Source organism: Leopardus geoffroyi, chromosome B1, assembly GCF_018350155.1.
Source record: "Leopardus geoffroyi isolate Oge1 chromosome B1, O.geoffroyi_Oge1_pat1.0, whole genome shotgun sequence".
In the NCBI taxonomy this organism is placed as follows: Eukaryota; Metazoa; Chordata; class Mammalia; order Carnivora; family Felidae; genus Leopardus; species Leopardus geoffroyi.
In genome coordinates this window covers 189854802-189871503 of record NC_059327.1, presented here as the reverse complement: position 1 = coordinate 189871503, position 16702 = coordinate 189854802, and the positions used below count along the sequence as shown (strand labels likewise).

General features: G+C 38.1%; 1 long non-coding RNA gene across 2 annotated transcripts in view; it reads right to left on the bottom strand.

Moving 5' to 3' along the window:
• LOC123596127 overlaps positions 1-3016 on the bottom strand; it is a 76402-nt gene extending 73386 nt beyond the window's left edge. Inside the window, exons 1-2 of one of the 2 annotated variants that reach the window (XR_006711547.1) lie at positions 2859-3016; positions 182-307 (exon numbers count right to left, since the gene is read on the bottom strand). This is a non-coding gene — a long non-coding RNA (uncharacterized LOC123596127). The remainder of the gene's footprint in view (positions 1-181; positions 308-2858) is intronic. The other variant, XR_006711548.1, reaches the window with a different exon arrangement.
• Positions 3017-16702: the final 13686 nt, after the last annotated feature.

The following is a 16702-nucleotide window of genomic DNA, read 5'->3' as shown; positions in this document are numbered from 1 at the left end:
AGGATCTTTGTTGTGAATGCAGTGGAAAACCATTCAATGATTTTAATCCAGCTGGATTAGAGACATTTTACTTTGAAAAATGGAGACCAACATAATAATATGGATAAAAGTTACATGATCCTGAATTAGGATAGGGCCAAAAGAGAGGGGGAGAGAGAGGAGTCAATTAAAATTTCCTTACCTGTCCCCTTTGTGGTTATCCTGTATGTGAAGCTCTTCTAGAACACTCCAGAATACCTACAGCAGTTGCTAGTGAATTTTTGAATTCTAGGGCAAAGTATTCCTCTGCCTAACCTGCACCTGTAGCCTTGGGAAAGGGTTGTAGATGAGGACAACTTCTTATAGGCCAGAGAAGTAAGCTACAATTCAAATTCATGTTCCCAATTTTTAAATTATATTTTATTTAATTTTTTCAGGCTTCAAAAATTTTAATATTTTACTTAAAAGTTCTCAGACATCTTACGAAAACCCAGAGATCTTTCTCTAGATGTGCCTTAAAAGCAGTATAAGTTAAAAGTGATATTAGTATACTCCTGATTTTCTTTCTCTTTTCCCTTTGACTTGGTCTGCTCAAAGCATAGTTGTAAGTTTCTGTAACAATTGAAGCTTGCGCCCTCCCCCGCTCACATGCGTTCTCTCTCTCTCTCTCTCTCAAAAATAAATAAACATTTAAAAATTTTAAAAAGGCGGGGCGCCCAGGTGGCTCAGTCAGTTCAGCATCGGAATTTGATCAGGTCATGATCTCACAATTTGTGGGTTTGAGCCCCGCTTTCATTTCTGTGTCTTCCTCTCTCTCTGCCTCTCTCTCTCTCTCCCTCTCTCAAAAATAAATAAACATTTAAAAGTTTTTTAATAAAAAATAAAATAAAATATTGAAGCATCCAATTAATGCTCAAATAGATATAACTCCCAATGAATTTAGAAACAGCCAACTTTTAATTTTCTAGGTATGTGGGTCTTATGCTAAGAAAGTCACCAGTTCTTAATGGAGTCTTCAAATCTGCCTTATAGCTTATTACATTTTTCTAGTACTCTTATTCTTTCCCGTAACTCACAATATTTTATATCTTGTTTTTCCCTTAAAATCTCCTACCTCCTTTCCCCAGCAACCCCACCCCCAACCCAACTCCCATACTTTATGGCGGAAACAGAAGCAATCAAAAAGGAAGCTCTTCCCATGATCATCTAAATCTACTTGGCTTTCCCCACCACAGCCTTTCCTTTCTCCTCTATTTAATGAAGGAAGTGTTCCCTCATCTTTTCAAGTTTAAGCTCTCAAATGTTCTTATTAACTTTAAACTTATTAACTTACTAACTTTTCTTTTGTCTTCCCTAAGATTCTATCTCTTTGGTTATCCCTCTTCTTCGTGTACGTTTAACTTCTCCCTCTCCCCTGGGTTGTCTACCAGTATAAAAAGAACACTTGGTAATTCCCATTAAAGATGGAAGAGAAGGAGGAAGAGAAGGCAGTCTCCTGTTTTAGTTCTTTGTCCAGCCACCCCCTCTTCTCTCTTCTCTCCTTCAAATAATAATACCCTTTGTAGTTTGGACACCATCTCTCCATACTTAGGGTCCTAATGAAATTCATTCATTCTTGATCCAGTCATCAAATATTTACTTTTTGAGAAGCTAATACTGTGTTTTCAGTCTTAAAATGGGACAAGACCTTTGTGATAAGGTGTGTGGTCAAGCCAGTTCTGTAGTTGAGGATTAGGAATAAAATCACAAACATTAAACACAGTCTCCAATATCACGTGCTTCTGTAATAAATACTGTAGGCTCCAGCTACCTTACTTCTTTGTCCCATTTCTTAACGGTGAGAGTGCTAACTTTTGGTTCTCTCAAAGCATCCGAAATGCCTGAAATCTAGCCATTATCATCAAGTCTTATGAAGGATTTTTTTAAGGTAGGGATTGCCCTACACCAAGCCAGCTGGCTCTAACATCTGTATAATAATTCTTACCTGATTGAGTTAACACTTGGATGTGATTTCACAAAAATGTGAAATCATGCCAATGTTTTCAGCTATTAATTTGTTATTATAGCCGTTTACTTAACGTATATGATTAACTGTTATATTTTGTCCCTGAAGATAGAGCTGAAGACAAACACCTTGCATTTGAGTTACTAGTTTTGTGGAAGAAAGAGAAGTATTTATTAGGGATTGATGAGAAACAATGTAGGCAATGGTCGTTGAAGGGATGACCAGATAAGGGCAGAAATGTTCCTCAATTGGCTTGAGGAGGCCTCACAGAGTAGGTTACATTTGAACCAAGAAGGAGTTTTCAAGTGAGAATGTTAAAGAAACCATAACAGTTTGTTAGATTCAATTATTTTGTTCATTTGAGAGTCCCAGGTGAAATGATATCCAATATGGGTACATTTGGGGGAAGAGTTGTATAACAAGGTCAAGAGAACAGGGGCTGCTCACAGAATACATCTCAGTAGGTATCAATCATTTACATGGATTCAGCCCATACCATATTGCATTAAACTATCTTCTTTCCTCAACAGCCCTGGAGTTTAGGTCATTTTACAGTCACATACATTTTAACAGATGAGTAAACTGAGGCTTAATTTGAGGAAGTGAGTTCCCCAAGGTTCCAATTAAAGGAGAAGATGGTGGAGTCAAGATTCGAATTGAGACAATTGGTTATCAGCCCTGAGGTCCTGCAGCAACCCCACAGTGTCTCCAGGAGCAAGAAATAGTGACTTCCCATGAGGGGTTTCTAAAGGATGGAAAGAAATGTAGGCAGCACCACACGGTAGCAGAAAGAGAGAATGAACTGAATCCCATGGTCAAATTCACTGGCATTGCCTGGAGGGGTGCAAGCAGCTCTAGAAACCCACTGATTTACCTTCTCAGGTCACTACTCCAGATGATGTGGCTTGGGAGGAGTCTGGCAGCCTAGAAAAGCAGTTCAACTGGCGTTCTCCATAACTATGGGATTAGGGGCCGGCCAACATTCTACCAACTTCCATATCCAGGTAAAGCAGAAAACTGCTTCACTTGATGTTGGAGAAAAGTTCACAAGAGGAGCTCGCTTAAAATCTCTTGTATTTCTCTCACTGACTTATTTCACTTAGCATAATACACTCTAGCTCATATGTGGAATTTAAGAAACAAAACCAGATGAACATGGGGAAGGGGAAAAAACAGAGGAAGGCAAACCATAAGAGACTCTTAACTACAGAGAGCAAACTCAGGATTGATGGGGGGTGGGGATGGGTTAAATGGGTGATGGACATTAAGGAGGGTGTTTGTTGGGATGAGTACAGGGTGTTGTATGTAAGTGATGAATCACTAAATTCTACTCCTGAAACCAATATTATACTGTTAACTAACTAGAATTTAAGTAAAAACTTAAAGTAAAGAAAATCCCTTATATTTCAATGAAATTTTCCAACTGGTAAGTTTCAGCTGTTTTTCCAAGTTAAAATCCAATTCTCATTCTTTAAGGTTTTCCTTAGGGCTATAAAGTACACTTGGAAAACAATATCAATATAACGTTAATATGGGGCAAAATTGCTATTTGCTGGGTTAAATAAATCTTGTTTGGATCATTTTATTATCTTGTCACCAAAACATTAAAACCTTGACAATATGTTGACTTTAAGATATTCTAGGGGTGCCTGGGTGGCTCAGTCGGTTGAGCGTCCGACTTCAGCTCAGGTGACGATCTCGTGGTCCGCGAGTTCGAGCCCCGCGTCAGGCTCTGGGCTGATGGCTCAGAGCCTGGAACCTGTTTCCGATTCTGTGTCTCCCTCTCTCTCTGACCCTCCCCCGTTCATGCTGTGTCTCTCTCTGTCTCAAAAATAAATAAACGTTAAAAAAAACATTAAAAAAAGCATTTTAAAAAATAATAAAAAAAAAAAAGATATTCTAGACTTTCCAGTGTTGATGACTCTGTAAGCCGAAGATGAAATATTCTGATTTATAGATTAGTTAATTTGGTATAGGCTGAAGGAACATATTTAAAAAGAGCCAATATCATTTTGTATCTTCAATTTTTAAGCTCTTATTTAAAATTATACAAGTAAGTTTTGCTCTTCAATGGCAGTTTCATGTTAATTTTTCTGATCGTCTTAAGTGCAGTTCGGAAAGCCCCTTGATCACAGCTATGACTAATTTATTTTTAATTGCATTCTGATATTGCTTAACTTCCTCTAAATTTTGGCAGTTTTCTACCATTCAACGCAACAATATTTTTGTGAGAAAAAAATATTTACTCTAAAGTGAAAACAGGTTTCTCCGTGGGTGTTCTAATATATTTGTCACTTTCCAGTTCTGGAATATTTTGGCATCAAAAGTATCTATTTGACCTTTATAGAAGGTTTTGAAATAGTTACTGTGTTTTAGTGTTATTTCTCAAAATCTTCAAGTTAAACCCTGTTTAGAATTTTGCTTTCTGCAAATACTAACATAAAGAAACAGCATCAAGTTCCATTGGAAATACATATTCAGGATATGAATGTATTTATGAAGGTGACCAGGTTATATCTGGAAATATCATGAAGCTGGGATACTGAAGGGGCAAATAAGACATGAATGAATATGTAGATTAGATATTGATATTTTCATTTTTTAAATGAGGAGTTTCAGACTCAGAGAGGTTAAATGAGATGTCCAAAATCACACAGTTGAGGCTAAATAAAGCCTGCTGTTTGAACCCAACATGCATGCTCATTCCACTGTACCACATTGACTTGTTATGCTTTGGCATTTTTGAGTGAATTCCGTCCATTGAGAGGGACATGAGGGGAAAAATTGGAAATAAAACACTGATGAAAGTTTTCTGTGGCTTTGAAACAATGAACAAAGTATGCATTAGTCAGCCATTTTCTATCTCCTCCCACCCAGCTGGGAAAATTTGGTCAGACAACAAAGTATTTCTTTTTGTTGTTCCAGTAATTCTGCAAATTGTTCTAAGAAAAAAAGGACAAATAGAAAATAAATTGGAGACTTGATCTCTGATCTGAGACAATGTACAGTATAGATAGGAGGAAAATATGCATATAAAATAAGGAAAGAATGAGTTTCTAAAGTCATGTAGTAGTAAATACAAGTAATCTGCAAATAAGCACCATAGTGCTAGGCATAGAGATGGAAGTGAAAGTAGACTTTTATTATAATCAGATGTACTACTCATAAAAAGCTACATGAAGGCGATTAATTGTTAACAAATTTCAAAAAGAAAGGAAATTAAAACAGGAGAGAGAAAGAAGACGGGGCAAGTTAAATGCCCAAAGAATGATGTGATTAGCCTGGAGAAACCATAGAGAAAGAAAGAGTGGAAACATGTGGCATTGGTAAAACTCATTGAATTCTAGACTTAAAAAGTTTAAATTTGGTCACGTAGCCTTCAAAAATAGTGAATTAATGAAAAAATACCTTGAGATTTTGTCCTTTTGGGTGCAAAATGTCCCAATTCAGACTCATGAACTTCTGTCCTTTGAGTATGCAAGTCAGGAAACTGTGTTATCCACAACTGCTTCCTCTTCATTTTCTCTCCCCCTTGCAACTCTTTCCAAGTTCAGACCATTTTATTTGCTAGATATTTCTTAAATCCATCCACTTCTCTCTGTGTCCATCCCCACAATCCTAACACAAGCTCTCATTGTCTTTCTCTTGAATTATTTTATTAAAATAGTCTAATCTGTCTGGACACCTTGGTGGTTCAGTCGGTTGAGTGTCCAAAGTCTTGATTGTGGCTCAAGTCATGATTCCAGGATCCTGGGATCAAGCCCTGAGTCAGACTCAGTGCTGAGCACAGAAACTGCTTAAGATTCTCTCTCTTTTCCCCTCTGCCTCTTTCCCCTGCTCATGCACTTTTAAGTATGCATTCTCTATCTCTAAAATAAAATTTACAAAAATACCAAAAAAAAAAAAAAATAGCCCAATGTGTCTACCATCAGCCAGTCAGGCCCTTCTGCAAGCCAATGTCTCATCACATTAAAGCTGATAACGGCCAGCAGTTCACAACTCCCATAAATTGTCCTATGAAGTCCTTTATCAGCTGTCTTCCATCTATCTCTCTAGCCTCACCTTCCTCTCTTTGCACTAGATTTGCTGACATTCCATTTCCATTTGTGCTCATCCTCATTCCTCGCAGCACGTGACCTGTGTTTATAATGTTCTTTCCTTCTTGACTGGGTTAACTCATTCTTTGGCTTTCCTCTTAAGCAGGATACCCCATCGCATCCTCCCTGATCTTACTCGACTAGGTCAGATCCCTGTTTTAAGCTCTCTTGGCCCCACTTACCTCTCCCTTGAAGCATTTAACATCATTGTTAAAAGCTATTCTCTTTAATTCTCAAAGCAACGCCATGAAGGTGGTTTATTTTTGCATTCTCTCCATGAGGAAACTGAAGAATAAAGAGGCTAAATCAATATTCAAGCTTATAGAGATAATAAGTGACAGAACCAGGATAGAGAGCAAAGCGGTCTGAATTCCAAGGCTGTTCTTGTTCTCTCTGAGCTGTAGTTGCCTCTATATATTTGCCAAATGGATGGATGGACAGACAGCTGAATAGGCAAATACAGGAGTTAACGTCAGCAGACATTTTGGGGATATTTAAAAAAATGAAAGAGGAGGAGGAAAGGCTATCTACAGAGTTGAGATGGCAACTGGGTGTTTTAATCATGGGTGAGATTGGTAATGGAAAAATATCTGGATAGCCCATCTACCGAGCAGTGAGGAAACAATGGGTGATGACTGATGTGTCGGGGTCAGAACTGAAAGGGAAGTGGATGGCAATTCTAAAAGTGTGACCTATGGGATTGAGAAAGTAACGCTGAGAGTCTTTTTTTTTTTTTTTAATTTTTTTTTTCAACGTTTATTTATTTTTGGGACAGAGAGAGACAGAGCATGAACGGGGGAGGGGCAGAGAGAGAGGGAGACACAGAATTGGAAACAGGCTCCAGGCTCTGAGCCATCAGCCCAGAGCCTGACGCGGGGCTCGAACTCACGGACCGCGAGATCGTGACCTGGCTGAAGTCGGACGCTTAACCGACTGCGCCACCCAGGCGCCCCCTGAGAGTCTTTTATAAATGCTGGGGACACCTCAATGTCAAGGATTTTTGTCTGTTATAGTCTCCAAATGAGTTTTACAAACTTTCTCACATCATCCCCTTCCATGATGAGAAATGCCTATTGTAATTTGCAAATCCCTCTGGAACATACCATTTCCATATCTTTGTTACTGGGCTGATATTCAGTATAATAGGGCTCTCTAGAGTAGACCTCATGTGTGCTATTTTACAACAGCTAGCTATTTATTAATCATTGAGAGTTCAGCTATTTTATTTCATTTGGGATGAAATAAAAATCAGTGTTACCAATTATGCACAACACAGATTTAGAAGCCAGTTGCTGTAAAGTTAAAACACACTTCCCCTTCTAAATTATTAGGAATTTTACAATGATTTTGACAGTAACTTTTTTTTCCTGGAAATTTCTTGGAGTCAACACATTTTCGAAGCATTATTTGCCTTTTGAGAGATTTTGCTAACATAAGAGCCAGCATGTTTAAATAATAATAATATAAATTATATAGAATGTAAAAAATAGAGCCTCTCTAAGAAATGGTCATGACAAAGCAAAACTTTTCAGAAGGACCACTTACAGGATTGTATAAAGATGTTCTTAGAGCTTTATTTGTAAGTATTCCCTTGTTTTCTAAGAAACAAGAGTAACCACATAAAGACAAGCATGAAATGGTTTAAGTTGAGCACAGAGTACAGTGTCAGAAAGCCCTCCAGCATGCATCTTGCAGAATCAGACAGTGTGGATTTGATCCCCCCCCCCCGCCTTTTTTAAAACATAGCTATGACAATGCAAACTTCTATGACTTCGATGGTGTCTCAAATGAGCTTAAACACCTAGGCTCTCTCTCTCTCTGCTCTATTCCATGGAAACTTTTTCTTTTGGAGGGAGATGATCTTGAAAATAATTTTAGAAAAAAAATCTTCTTGTAAGAGATTTGTCTGCTTGGATTTTGTTGTTATTGTTTGGTTTTGGCGGGGAGTGATGGAGAAGAGAATGAGTGTGCGTTGTTGCAGGTGTAGATCAGCAGGGAGGGGTATGGAGTCCACAGCCACGTTGGCACTTTTTCGCTTCACAACCTTGAGTGGGATAAGAGTAACAGTGGCCGCATGGAGGTTTTGTGGGGGTTAAAAGGACAGTTACAGTAGGAGGAGTCCCTGGCATAGGACCAGCAGATAATCAAGGTCAATTCTGATCATCATTAAGTGTTAATTTTAACACTTGTTCAAAGTCTTTCCTGGCTTTCCGTAACTTCAAATCAAGCCAAAACTTTCTTTCAAGGGAATCTATAGTTAGTTCCTAACCTTCCTCGTCTAATTCCTTATGCTTTACCAATACAAGACACCTGCCCTAATAGAGGCCTCTCTTCCCTGACCTATGAAAACCTCATATTCATTACTTTTAGTGTACTGCTTTAACATTTTCCCTTATGTATTCATTAACATTCCCCCATTGAATTAATTATTGAATCAATATACTGATGAAGCCATGCATTAATTAATACCCCCTACCAATGGACACAAGGATTGTGCCTATTTCTTTTTCATTGTATTAATGATAGGGTATGCATACTTATAGGTGTATTAACATTTAAATCCCAATTTGGTTATTTTATAATTTTCCAAATAGTGATAACAATTTGAAGTTTATCTGGAAGTTTAAAGACCAGAGAGCTATTGCCAATAATTTGATGATGAAAATGAGTGTCAATGTACCTCCCAGATAGTAAAATGTCCAGTTAAGTTATAATGTTCCAAAAAGTACAATGTTGCACAGGAACTGAATCTGAATCAGTGAAACAAAATACAGACATTCTTATCCAAATCCACACCCAGGGCTCATGCACAGTGGGAAAGACACTAAACACAAGAGTGACACATAAAAGGTAAATTTTTTTTTTTTAATTTTTTTTTTTCAACGTTTATTTATTTTTGGGACAGAGAGAGACAGAGCATGAACGGGGGAGGGGCAGAGAGAGAGGGAGACACAGAATCGGAAACAGGCTCCGGGCTCTGAGCCATCATGAGCCATCAGCCCAGAGCCCGACGCGGGGCTCGAACTCACGGACCGTGAGATCGTGACCTGGCTGAAGTCGGACGCTTAACCGACTGCGCCACCCAGGCGCCCCGGTAAATATTTTTATGTATTTAAAAAAAAAACCTAAAAAGCCAATAAGAAAAAACACTAAATGGAAATTAAAAAAAATAACATTTAACTTATTTTCCCTAGAATATTGATACTATTGACATATATTGATACTAGGAATAAATTTATATCAGAAAAAAACTGAAAAGGAATTTAATGTTATTTATCAAAGGTGTCAAAAGATTCATAACATTTGATTCAGTAATCTCATTTCTAGGATCCTAATATAAGTAAAAATTAAAACTGCAACTTAAATATATCTGTAAGTATGTGCATTGTATTTTTATTAAAATAGTAAAAAGGGAAGTCACAAGACTTGGTCCATCAACTGGAGAAGATTAATTAATTAATATGGGGACTTTATTTTTAAGTAATAATTAAAGAGTGAGGAAATGCTTGCAAAATGTATTACATGACCTCAAAAATGCCATTACATGACAAAAGACAAGTAACTTATGAACTGTGACAGCTTAAATGCCAGCTTCAAACCCTAAGTTGCCCCCTCAAGCAGCCCAACAAAAGGACCAGAGACAGTAAAGGCGTAGGACATTTTAATCAGCAGTGAAACAAAGGATCAGCATCAGATACAAACATGAAGGAATTCTGACTAGTATATCACAGATGGAGACAGATTGAAAGACAAACTCAGACTACTCTCTCCAAGAAAACGGAACGGCAGGAAGTATTAAAAAATTCTGGCACAACATCATAACCATCCCTAGTTCAGAGACACAGTTCACAGTCAGGAGTTTTTGGCATGAGTAACGAGGACCTCTACTTGAAGTTCTTTTGTTTGCAGTGGATCAACTATAATCAGATGCAGCATCTGTGGCCTTTTTGAGATATTCGGGGAAAGAAACCTGTGGGCTCCACTTGTCTCCTGACTCATCCATCAGCAGAAGATGAGCCTGGATGTAGTGTGTGAAAATGGAAGAGCTGTTTGTCCTCTGTAAGTCTGCATTATCTCATCCATTAAATGGGGATAATAACGGCGCCAGCTTCATGGAGTGGTGAGGGCGGAATAAGGTACTGCTAAGCCAACGCACACACATAGGGATGTTTCAGGAGGTCTTGAAAACCATTAGAATTGTAGCTAAAAAATCTGAGAGTGTGGATTTTGAAGGTGTAGCCATGTGTTGGAGGGATGGTGTCTTAGGTCAGGCACTCGAGGAAACAGATTCTGATGTGGAGATTTCCCTGTACTTGGACATGCGCTATGGAGAAAGGAGGGCTGTAGGACTGGGCAGAAGGAGAAATGGAAGCCCAAAGCAGCTACTTCAAAGGTGTCAGCGTATGCCATGCAAAGCTTTGGAGTGAATAATCCTTCAGAAATCACAGTCCACACAGTGGGTAGGGGCTGTCTTTGGGGAGGGATGAAACTATGGGGAATGCGCCCTAGGGCAGTTCCCAAGGGAGTCAATCTGCTGTGAGCCTGCAGCAACCAATGTTTCCACCAGCCGGGGTACCAGTACCCCAGTCCTAGCAGGAGTCTGGGCTGGGCCCCACAGCAACTACCACAGAAGATGCTCAGAACCCTCTGTCACTTAAGACCATGATTCCAAAGGGGATACTCATGAACATGCCACAGAGGAGATCTAGGGGAGGAGAGGGGTTTTGGTTTTGTTTGTTTGTTTTTTCCTAGCTTTCCCAATACAATATACCATAGGCTCTCCACCAGGCTTGCTCAAACCCAGAAGGCAAAAACTACAAAAACAAATACAGGCCTCATTTCATGCTTTCCTATAACAGAGACAAAGAAAAGTGAAAATCAGATGCCCAAATTTGGGCACTCATAAGTAAATGTCAACAACTTTATGGAAAGAAAACATGCATGTGTGTGCCCCCACGCACCCATACAAACGCACAAAGGCAAGATCCTCACTCTGGAGCCGATAACCCCGGGCCTCTAGAATTTTTTTAGAGGTACATTTTAACAACAAAACAATGGGATGTAACAGGTTAAATCAGTGGAAAGCAGGCTTCTTTTTTGCTTGTTGTCCAAAAGCTGATGTCTTTAGGAAAGTAGAGAGGACTCCTAGGAGAGAAGATTTCCCCTTTCTCCTTAAAGTAGAAAAGATTCCTTTGGCCTGGGCTGGGCAGAGGTGCTGTGATGTTCACAGTGTGGCAATACTGCCATTGGAAGGTTCTGAGGGAAGATTCTTCCAGGCCGCAGTCAGAGAAGAGCTCCATGCAGGGTGGAGAACTCAGGGGAGGGGAGACTTTCTGGGGAGACTAGAACCTGGAGAGGAGACAAACCCCCTAGAAATTGTGTGGATGTCTGCATGGACAGGCTTTAAACCATCTCATTAAGGATTGCCTGGTGCATAGTGGCCAGAGGAACTGAGTGAGTCCCTGCCTCCAAATATGGGCAGAGCGATGGAGAGAGGTCCAGATGTGAAAAGATCACACAGCCAGACATGCCAAACTTCTCAGTAGCAGCCACCATGGCCCAAGGAGCAAGTGTCATGTCAACAGAGGTCTGCCTGGATAGGTGAGAGATGCTAGGAAGCCAACCCCACTCCCTCCACCAAAGAGAGGGAAACGGTGTTGTCCCGTAATATGTGTAACCTGCACTTAGCTGCAACATGACAGAAGGAGGCGACAAAATACTCCAGACTGATTAAAATGTAATTCTCACCACTGTGACAGAAGTAGGTGCTTAACTGAGTTGTAGAAAAACTAAAAGTTTGGTTTCTGGAACACTGGGATTTACTTGATACTTATATAAAGCAAAATTGTTAGAAATTTCAGGAGAGGGGTACCTTGGTGGCTCAGTCGTGTCCGACTTTTCTTTGGTTCAGTTCAGCATCTCACGGTTTGTGGGTGAACCTCACCTGCTTGCTCCCGCACACCCTTTTTCTCTCTCAAAATAAGGAAATATACTTAAAAAGAGAAATTTGGGGAGAAATGGACAGTTATTTAGTAGTAGATCTCAACTCGTACAGAAGTGTGAGGAAAGGGATAAAAATCATCTGAATAATATATTAATAAGATTGCTCATACTATATAAGTTGATTGTATAACCTGCAAAATAGAGAACATCTTTTGTTTTTCCATCACATGTAGAATAAATAAAACATATAAGCCCAGTCAAATCAATATGCTATATACCTGAAACTGAAGTAACATTTTGTGTCCACTATACTCTAGTTTTTTAAATGTTTATTTATTTATTTTTTAAAAGAGAGAGAAAGAGAGAGAAATAAAGAGCACACATGTGCAGGGGAGGGGCAGACAGAGGGAGAAAGAGAATCCCAAACAGGGTCCACACTGTCAGCACAGAGTCCTATGCAGAGCTCGAACTCAAGATCTGTGAGATCACGACCTGAGCTGAAATCAAGAATCTCATGCTTAAACAACTGGGCCACCTAGAAGACCCTTAACAGATTTCTTAACAACAAATATTGGAACATAATGGAAAATATCCATAACAGGAGCAAAAATTTTAAAATACCTGAAGTTAATTGAAGGAGAATGTGTGGTATCCAGAGAGAAAAAATAATCTAAAAATTTCACTCAAAAGACATAGAAGAAAGCTTGAATAAATGTTTAAGAATTAGAGGAAACAATACTTTTGAGAGAGACAGCAGCTGAAGCAAGTGAAAGCTTGAATAAATGGAAAGGAATACCTTATTACTTTTGAGGAAAGATTAATATAATGAAGATATCAGTAGTCTCCCTACATAAGTATAACATAATCTCAAAGAAAAATCCCTAAAATATATATTTATATTTTAATATTCAAATATTCAAATATTTAATTTGACTTTTTCAAGAGACAATTTGCAGGATAAACATGATAGTCAACAGAGAACTTTTGACAAATACTAGCTTATCAAAGAGACCTTGCTCTCTCAGATATTTGAAGCACCTTATAATCAGGTGCATTTAGACCAGAATCTAAATTTGAATGTGCTGCTTTAAAATGAAAATATTGGGGGCACCTGGGCGGCTCAGTCGGTTGAGCGTCCGACTTCAGTTCAGGTCATGATCTCAAGGTTCATGAGTTTGAGCCCCGCGTCAGGCTCTGTTCTGACAGCTCAGGGCCTGGAGCCTGCTTCAGATTCTGTGTCTCCCTCTCTCTCTGCTCCTCCCCTGCTCATACTCTGTCTCTCTCTCTCAAAAATAAATACAGATTAAAAAAAAAGATGTATTGAAGAAGGTCAATAAAATTAAAGTATAATTAAATTGCCCCACCTCGGGCAAGAGTGATCATTCTCTTGCTATTTTTGTATTACTGATATATGTAGATTTCTACCATCATAGTTTCTGCTTTATTATTTGTTTGCTGTGTTCCTTTATGCTGTTTTCGTTTTTTTCTTCTTTTGCATTCATTGATCTTTTTTCCTCTTTCCAGCTTTTCTCTTTTCGTAGTTTGGAAGTTATATACTCCACTTCTCTTCTTTAAATTGTTATTAATTTTTAATTTTATATTTCACTTAATTAAAACATACAGATTCTTAATCATTCACACACACACACACACACACACACACATGCATACAAACTTCCCATCCTGATTTTTTTAATTACTTTCACATAGAGATAAATTATTATAACATGCTTATAATTTCCTTTGTTTTCCAACTTTTTTTAATCATAGCTTTGCTTTGGAAGTATTTTTCTTCTTCCTGAAATATCTCCATCCCTTTTAGTAGTTCACTTTTATTTGTTCAAAAATTTCTGCTTTTCGCTATTGCTTTTGAAACATTGTTTTGTGGGCTATATGATTCTACGTAAACAATTATTTTCCTCAATATTTTAAATACATTTCTCCTCGCACTCTTCTCTCCAATTTCCATATACCTTTCTTTGATGTCCAGGAGTTCTGCTGTTATGTGCTTGGGAGGGGATATCTTTTCGTTTATCCTTGTTGGGTTTACTGTCCTTTCCAAATCTGAAGATTAATGTCTTTTGCCTTTTGTCAGTTTTTTAGAAAATTTGTACTCATTATCATTTAAATGTTAATTATCAAAAGCACGGATTCTGCTGCTAGGCTGCCTAGATTTGAATCTCTACTCTGCCACTTACCAGCTATGGAATCTTGGAGAAATTATTTAATCAATTCCTGCCTCAGTTTTCACATCTGTAAAATAGGATAATAGTAATAGTAATAATAATAATAATAATCATCCCCACTTGATAGAACACTCCCAAAGCCATAATATAGGATAATAGTAATAGTAATAATAATAATAATAATCCCCACTTGATAGAACACTCCCAAAGCCATAATAAATCTATGTGTAAGATATTATTTATAGTAATAATAATTCTTATCTTTATTACTATTCTTTTTATTTTCACCTTCGGAAAATCTGATCAGACTTTCGTTAAAATCTGTAGCTCTATATTTCAAATCTTTTGAGTTATTTTTAATAGCTCTCCTTTTGCCCTTCTGTTCTTCTCTGAGTAATGTTTTCATATTTATCTTAAGTTCAGTTTGCTCAGAAGACTTTTTAACACATCTGCTGAATTCTGTATATGATAATTCCAACATCTTAGAGTTTCCCAAATCTTATCATGCCTTTTGTTGCCTCTGCTGATTCTTATTCATGGTGCCTTGTTTCCTCATGTGATATGTGTTTGTGTTTGGCCCTAAACTCATGTTTTGGGAATTTTTTACATCATAATTATTTGAGTGCAGAATTAGAGGTACATTCCCCCATGAATGAAACCCAAGGTTCTTTAAAATTCAATTCTCATTTTGGGTAGTGAAACTACGGTCCCTAAACTAGCGAGAAGGATGTCATGTGGGAAAATCGAAGGGTCAAAGTCATACCACCCTCTAACCCAGAGCCACATCAGTGTCTTCATCTTTGGAGATTGTTCCCCAGTAGCCCCCATCCCCAACTCCCAATCCTCCCACCCCCACAAAATAGCTTCCTTACTGAGCTTTTAGAACTCCTGCCTGCTTCAACACTCACTGCTCTGGATTAATGGTCAGAGTGTGGTTTGTTTTTGTTTTCTCATTTTATATCTCTCCTCCCTCCTCAGACTTCCCATTACTTTCTTGACAGACCATCCATGCTTCTTTCAGTGTTTCTTCTTTAAACATTATATTGTTCCATGTTGTGTTGTTGGAGAAGATTTTAGGCTATTTCATTTGTCATATTCTCAGGATGAGAATTTGATCCTAGATGTCAAAAGATATTTTTTTTCTAGGAGAATTCAACACAGTGACTATCTCAGTACGATATAAGTTTTTTTTTTAATATTTTTTGAAGTTTAATTTTTATTTACTTTGAGCGAGACAGAGAGAACGGAGAAGGGGCAGGCAGAAAGAGAAGGAGAGAGAGAGTCCCAAGCAGACTCCATGCCTCCAGGGCAGAACCTGAAGTGGGACTCAAACTCACAAACCATGAGATCGTGACCTGAGCAGAAACCAAGAATGAGGTGCTTAACTGAGCCATCCAAGTCCCTTAGTTTTTTTGGTTTTTGTTTTTTTTTTTAAATTTTGTAAAGAGAGCTAGTGGGGGAGAGGTGCAGAGAGATTAAGAGTTTCAAGCAAGCTTCACACAAGCATAGGCATCCATTCTCCAATGTTAGTTTTTAATGGCGCAATCAATCAAAATATATTTTAAAGTAAAGCTAGACATTTACACAAATGAAAAAGGCTTTTGTCTTGTTTTCTCTTTGATGCTGCTACACCACACATACCTACAAAAAGGCTAGGTGGATGAAATAGGCCACGCTAATCTAATTAAGGCCACGTGAAAAGAGAAAACAGTGATTTTTAGGGAACCCTTGGAAAGTAACAAGGACCCAACTGCAAAAGGTGATAAACAAATGCACTTTTTCTCTTGTTTGGATGGTCAGTAGTGACAGTGATTTATTTGTTTAATGACAGGTGTAATAACTGTTTATTAAATGTTTTCGTAATTGGGGCACCTGGGTGGCTCAGTCAGGCGTCTGATTCTTGATTTCAGCTCAGGTCGTGATCTCGGGGTTGGTGGCATCCAGCCTCACATCAGGCTCTGAACTTCCACAACTCTTAGGGTTCTCTCTCTCTCTCTTTCTCTGCCCCTCCCCTGCTTGCTCTCTCTCTCTCTCTCTCAAAATAAATAAACAAAAAAATAATAATAATGTTTTCATAATCAAGAAAAGCAATCCTCAACAAAAGAGCCAATGCAATTTAATGAATGTTATGTAAGTTTTCCCTAAGCTAAAATTAAACATAATTTACCAAAGCCATTTGGGCTTAGTAAACACAATTTTAAGGAAGTATTATTCATATCTAACTTTATTTATAATGCTATTTTCCAAAGAGAATCTTCATGTGAAGTAGAAAACTGTACATTTTTCTAAATTAAATCCTTAGAACACCTAACGTTAAATAGAGATGAGAACATATTTTGCAAAAGTAAATTTTCAGCAGAAAACTTTCAGAAAGGTTATACAACAATTTCTTTAATGGTTTTTTGGTGCTACAAAAATTCACTCCCCCTACTCCTAGTACGTAGGATTGGGTTGGTACAGGTAAAATTATCTATTCCGTGTGTCTGCACAAA